Below are 8243 nucleotides of genomic sequence, written 5' to 3' on the forward strand. Positions count from 1 at the left end.
ATTAATACAATTTAATAAAGCATAGGATAAAACAACATAAATACAATTTAATAAAGCATGGGATAAAACAACATAAACAAAATTTAATAAAGCATAGGATAAAACAACATAAATACAATTTAATAAATCATAGGTTAAAACAACATAAATACAATTTAATAAAGCATAGGATAAAACAACATAAATACAATTTAATAAAGCATAGGATAAAACAACATAAATACAATTTAATAAAGCATGGGTTAAAACAACACAAATACAATTTAATAAAGCATAGGTTAAAACAACATAAATACAATTTAATAAAGCATAGGACAAAACAAAATAAATACAATTTAATAAAGCATAGGATAAAACAACATAAATACAATTTAATAAAGCATGGGTAAAAAAACATAAATACAATTTAATAAAGCATAGTACAAAACAACATACATACAATTTAATAAAGCATAGGATAAAACAACATAAATACAATTTAATAAAGCATAGGATAAAGCAATATAAATACAATTTAATAAAGCATGGGTTAAAACAACATAAATACAATTTTATAAAGCATAGGAAAAAACAACATAAACACAATTTAATAAAGCATAGGATAAAACAACATAAATACAATTTAATAAAGCATGGGTTAAAACAACATAAATACAATTTAATAAAGCATAGGATAAAACAACATAAACACAATTTAATAAAGCATAGGATAAAACAACATAAATACAATTTAATAAAGCATATGACGAAACAACATAAACACAATTTAATAAAGCATAGGATAAAACAACATAAATACAATTTAATAAAGCATAGGATAAAACAACATAAATGCAGTTTAATAAAGCATAGGATAAAACAACATAAATACAATTTAATAAAGCATAGGTTAAAACAACATAAATACAATTTAATAAAGCATAGGATAAAACAACATAAATACAATTTAATAAAGCATAGGTTAAAACAACATAAATACAATTTAATAAAGCATAGGATAAAACAACATAAATACAATTTAATAAAGCATAGGATAAAACAACATAAATAAAATTTAATGAAGCATAGGATAAAACAACATAAATACAATTTAATAAAGCATAGGATAAAGCAACATAAATGCAGTTTAATAAAGCATACGATAAAACAACATAAATACAATTTAATAAAGCATAGGATAAAACAACATGAATACAATTTAATAAAGCATAGGATAAAACATAAATACAATTTAATAAAGCATAGAATAAAACAACATAAATACAATTTATTAAAGCATAGGATAAAACAACATAAATACAATTTAATAAAGCATAGCAGAAAACAACATAAATACAATTTAATAAAGCATAGGATAAAATAACATAAATACAATTTAATGAAGCATAGGATAAAACAACATAAATACAATTTAATAAAGCATAGGAGAAAGCAACATTAATACAATTTAATAAAGCATAGGATAAAACAACATAAATACAATTTAATAAAGCATGGGATAAAACAACATAAACAAAATTTAATAAAGCATAGGATAAAACAACATAAATACAATTTAATAAATCATAGGTTAAAACAACATAAATACAATTTAATAAAGCATAGGATAAAACAACATAAATACAGTTTAATAAATCTTAGGTTAAAACAAAATAAATACAATTTAATAAAGCATAGGATAAAACAACATAAATACAATTTAATAAATCATAGGTTAAAACAACATAAATACAATTTAATAAAGCATAAGACAAAACAAAATAAATACAATTTAATAAAGCATAGGATAAAACAACATAAATACAATTTAATAAAGCATGGGTTAAAACAACATAAATACAATTTAATAAAGCATAGTACAAAACAACATAAATACAATTTAATAAATCATAGGTTAAAACAACATAAATACAATTTAATAAAGCATGGGATAAAACAACATAAACAAAATTTAATAAAGCATAGGATAAAACAACATAAATACAATTTAATAAATCATAGGTTAAAACAACATGAATGCAATTTAATAAAACATAGGATAAAACAACATAAATACAGTTTAATAAATCTTAGGTTAAAACAACATAAATACAATTTAATAAAGCATAGGATAAAACAACATAAATGCAGTTTAATAAAGCATAGGATAAAACAACATAAATACAATTTAATAAAGCATAGGTTAAAACAACATAAATACAATTTAATAAAGCATAGGATAAAACAACATAAATACAATTTAATAAAGCATAGGTTAAAACAACATAAATACAATTTAATAAAGCATAGGATAAAACAACATAAATACAATTTAATAAAGCATAGGATAAAACAACATAAATAAAATTTAATGAAGCATAGGATAAAACAACATGCATACAATTTAATAAAGCATAGGATAAAGCAACATAAATGCAGTTTAATAAAGCATACGATAAAACAACATAAATACAATTTAATAAAGCATAGGATAAAACAACATGAATACAATTTAATAAAGCATAGGATAAAACATAAATACAATTTAATAAAGCATAGGATAAAAGAACATAAATACAATTTAATAAAGCATACGATAAAACAACATAAATACAATTTAATAAAGCATAGGATAAAACAACATAAATACAATTTATTAAAGCATAGGATAAAACAACATAAATACAATTTAATAAAGCATAGGATAAAATAACATAAATACAATTTAATGAAGCATAGGATAAAACAACATAAATACAATTTAATAAAGCATAGGAGAAAGCAACATTAATACAATTTAATAAAGCATAGGATAAAACAACATAAATGCAATTTAATAAAGCATGGGATAAAACACCATAAACAAAATTTAATAAAGCATAGGATAAAACAACATAAATACAATTTAATAAATCATAGGTTAAAACAACATAAATACAATTTAATAAAGCATAGGATAAAACAACATAAATACAGTTTAATAAATCTTAGGTTAAAACAACATAAATACAATTTAATAAAGCATAGGATAAAACAACATAAATACAATTTAATTAAGCATGGGTTAAAACAACATAAATACAATTTAATAAAGCATAAGACAAAACAAAATAAATACAATTTAATAAAGCATAGGATAAAACAACATAAATACAATTTAATTAAGCATGGGTTAAAACAACATAAATACAATTTAATAAAGCATAGTACAAAACAACATAAATACAATTTAATAAATCATAGGTTAAAACAACATAAATACAATTTAATAAAGCATGGGATAAAACAACATCAATAAAATTTAATAAAGCATAGGATAAAACAACATAAATACAATTTAATAAAGCAAGGGTTAAAACAACACAAATACAATTTAATAAAGCATAGGTTAAAACAACATAAATACAATTTAATAAAGCATACGATAAAACAACGTAAATACAATTTAATAAAGCATAGGATAAAACAACATAAATACAATTTATTAAAGCATAGGATAAAACAACATAAATACAATTTAATAAAGCATAGGATAAAAGAACTTAAATACAATTTAATAAAGCATAGGATAAAACAACATAGATAAAATTTATTAAAGCATAGGATAAAACAACATAAATGCAATTTAATAAAGCATAGGTTAAAACAACATAAATACAATTTAATAAAGCATAGGATAAAACAACATAAATACAATTTAATGAAGCATAGGTTAAAACAACATAAATACAATTTAATAAAGCATAGGATAAAACCACATAAATACAATTTAATAAAGCATAGGATAAATCAACATAAATACAATTTAATAAAGCATAGGTTAAAACAACATAAATACAATTTAATAAAGCATAGGATAAAACAACATAAATACAGTTTAATAAATCTTAGGTTAAAACAACATAAATACAATTTAATAAAGCATAGGATAAAACAACATAAATACAATTTAATTAAGCATGGGTTAAAACAACATAAATACAATTTAATAAAGCATAAGACAAAACAAAATAAATACAATTTAATAAAGCATAGGATAAAACAACATAAATACAATTTAATTAAGCATGGGTTAAAACAACATAAATACAATTTAATAAAGCATAGTACAAAACAACATAAATACAATTTAATAAATCATAGGTTAAAACAACATAAATACAATTTAATAAAGCATGGGATAAAACAACATCAATAAAATTTAATAAAGCATAGGATAAAACAACATAAATACAATTTAATAAAGCATAGGATAAAAGAACTTAAATACAATTTAATAAAGCATAGGATAAAACAACATAGATAAAATTTATTAAAGCATAGGATAAAACAACATAAATGCAATTTAATAAAGCATAGGTTAAAACAACATAAATACAATTTAATAAAGCATAGGATAAAACAACATAAATACAATTTAATGAAGCATAGGTTAAAACAACATAAATACAATTTAATAAAGCATAGGATAAAACCACATAAATACAATTTAATAAAGCATAGGATAAATCAACATAAATACAATTTAATAAAGCATAGGTTAAAACAACATAAATACAATTTAATAAAGCATAGGATAAAACAACATAAATACAATTTAATAAAGCATAGTTTAAAACAACATAAATACAATTTAATAAAGCATAGGATAAAACAACATAAATACAATTTAATAAAGCATAGGATAAAACAACATAAATAAAATTTAATGAAGCATAGGATAAAACAACATAAATACAATTTAATAATGCATAGGATAAAGCAACATAAATGCAGTTTAATAAAGCATACGATAAAACAACATAAATACAATTTAATAAAGCATAGGATAAAACAACATGAATACAATTTAATAAAGCATAGGATAAAACATAAATACAATTTAATAAAGCATAGGATAAAACAACATAAATACAATTTAATAAAGCATACGATAAAACAACATAAATACAATTTAATAAAGCATAGGATAAAACAACATAAATACAATTTATTAAAGCATAGGATAAAACAACATAAATACAATTTAATAAAGCATAGGATAAAACAACATAAATACAATTTAATAAAGCATGGGTTAAAACAACATAAATACAATTTAATAAAGCATAGGACGAAACAACATAAATACAATTTGATAAAGCATAAGATAAAACAACATAAATACAATTTAATAAAGCATAGGATAAAAAACATAAATACAATTTAATAAAGCATAGGATAAAACAACATAAATACAATTTATTAAAGCATAGGATAAAACAACATAAATACAATTTAATAAAGCATAGGTTAAAACAACATAAATACAATTTAATAAAGCATAGGATAAAACAACATAAATACAATTTAATAAAGCATAGGTTAAAACAACATAAATACAATTTAATAAAGCATAGGATAAAACAACATAAATACAATTTAATAAAGCATAGGATAAAACAACATAAATACAATTTAATAAAGCATAGGATAAAACAACATAAATACAATTTAATAAAGCATAGGATAAAACAACATAAATACAATTTAATAAAGCATAGGATAAAACAACATAAATACAATTTAATAAAGCATGGGTTAAAACAACACAAATACAATTTAATAAAGCATAGGTTAAAACAACATAAATACAATTTAATAAAGCATAGGACAAAACAAAATAAATACAATTTAATAAAGCATAGGATAAAACAACATAAATACAATTTAATAAAGCATGGGTAAAAAAAACATAAATACAATTTAATAAAGCATAGTACAAAACAACATACATACAATTTAATAAAGCATAGGATAAAACAACATAAATACAATTTAATGAAGCATAGGATAAAGCAATATAAATACAATTTAATAAAGCATGGGTTAAAACAACATAAATACAATTTTATAAAGCATAGGAAAAAACAACATAAACACAATTTAATAAAGCATAGGATAATACAACATAAATACAATTTAATAAAGCATGGGTTAAAACAACATAAATACAATTTAATAAAGCATAGGATAAAACAACATAAATACAATTTAATAAAGCATAGGATAAAACAACATAAATACAATTTAATAAAGCATATGACGAAACAACATAAACAAAATTTAATAAAGCATAGGATAAAACAACATAAATACAATTTAATAAAGCATAGGATAAAACAACATAAAAGCAGTTTAATAAAGCATAGGATAAAACAACATAAATACAATTTATTAAAGCATAGGATAAAACAACATAAATACAATTTAATAAAGCATAGGATAAAAGAACTTAAATACAATTTAATAAAGCATAGGATAAAACAACATAGATAAAATTTATTAAAGCATAGGATAAAACAACATAAATGCAATTTAATAAAGCATAGGTTAAAACAACATAAATACAATTTAATAAAGCATAGGATAAAACAACATAAATACAATTTAATGAAGCATAGGTTAAAACAACATAAATACAATTTAATAAAGCATAGGATAAAACCACATAAATACAATTTAATAAAGCATAGGATAAATCAACATAAATACAATTTAATAAAGCATAGGTTAAAACAACATAAATACAATTTAATAAAGCATAGGATAAAACAACATAAATACAGTTTAATAAATCTTAGGTTAAAACAACATAAATACAATTTAATAAAGCATAGGATAAAACAACATAAATACAATTTAATTAAGCATGGGTTAAAACAACATAAATACAATTTAATAAAGCATAAGACAAAACAAAATAAATACAATTTAATAAAGCATAGGATAAAACAACATAAATACAATTTAATTAAGCATGGGTTAAAACAACATAAATACAATTTAATAAAGCATAGTACAAAACAACATAAATACAATTTAATAAATCATAGGTTAAAACAACATAAATACAATTTAATAAAGCATGGGATAAAACAACATCAATAAAATTTAATAAAGCATAGGATAAAACAACATAAATACAATTTAATAAAGCATAGGATAAAAGAACTTAAATACAATTTAATAAAGCATAGGATAAAACAACATAGATAAAATTTATTAAAGCATAGGATAAAACAACATAAATGCAATTTAATAAAGCATAGGTTAAAACAACATAAATACAATTTAATAAAGCATAGGATAAAACAACATAAATACAATTTAATGAAGCATAGGTTAAAACAACATAAATACAATTTAATAAAGCATAGGATAAAACCACATAAATACAATTTAATAAAGCATAGGATAAATCAACATAAATACAATTTAATAAAGCATAGGTTAAAACAACATAAATACAATTTAATAAAGCATAGGATAAAACAACATAAATACAATTTAATAAAGCATAGGTTAAAACAACATAAATACAATTTAATAAAGCATAGGATAAAACAACATAAATACAATTTAATAAAGCATAGGATAAAACAACATAAATAAAATTTAATGAAGCATAGGATAAAACAACATAAATACAATTTAATAATGCATAGGATAAAGCAACATAAATGCAGTTTAATAAAGCATACGATAAAACAACATAAATACAATTTAATAAAGCATAGGATAAAACAACATGAATACAATTTAATAAAGCATAGGATAAAACATAAATACAATTTAATAAAGCATAGGATAAAACAACATAAATACAATTTAATAAAGCATACGATAAAACAACATAAATACAATTTAATAAAGCATAGGATAAAACAACATAAATACAATTTATTAAAGCATAGGATAAAACAACATAAATACAATTTAATAAAGCATAGGATAAAACAACATAAATACAATTTAATAAAGCATGGGTTAAAACAACATAAATACAATTTAATAAAGCATAGGACGAAACAACATAAATACAATTTGATAAAGCATAAGATAAAACAACATAAATACAATTTAATAAAGCATAGGATAAAAAACATAAATACAATTTAATAAAGCATAGGATAAAACAACATAAATACAATTTATTAAAGCATAGGATAAAACAACATAAATACAATTTAATAAAGCATAGGTTAAAACAACATAAATACAATTTAATAAAGCATAGGATAAAACAACATAAATACAATTTAATAAAGCATAGGTTAAAACAACATAAATACAATTTAATAAAGCATAGGATAAAACAACATAAATACAATTTAATAAAGCATAGGATAAAACAACATAAATACAATTTAATAAAGCATAGGATAAAACAACATAAATACAATTTAATAAAGCATAGGATAAAACAACATAAATACAATTTA

This window comes from Phyllobates terribilis, unplaced genomic scaffold, assembly GCF_046119375.1.
Source record: "Phyllobates terribilis strain yellow unplaced genomic scaffold, ASM4611937v1 Scaffold_21__1_contigs__length_20361869, whole genome shotgun sequence".
Classification (NCBI taxonomy): domain Eukaryota; kingdom Metazoa; phylum Chordata; class Amphibia; order Anura; family Dendrobatidae; genus Phyllobates; species Phyllobates terribilis.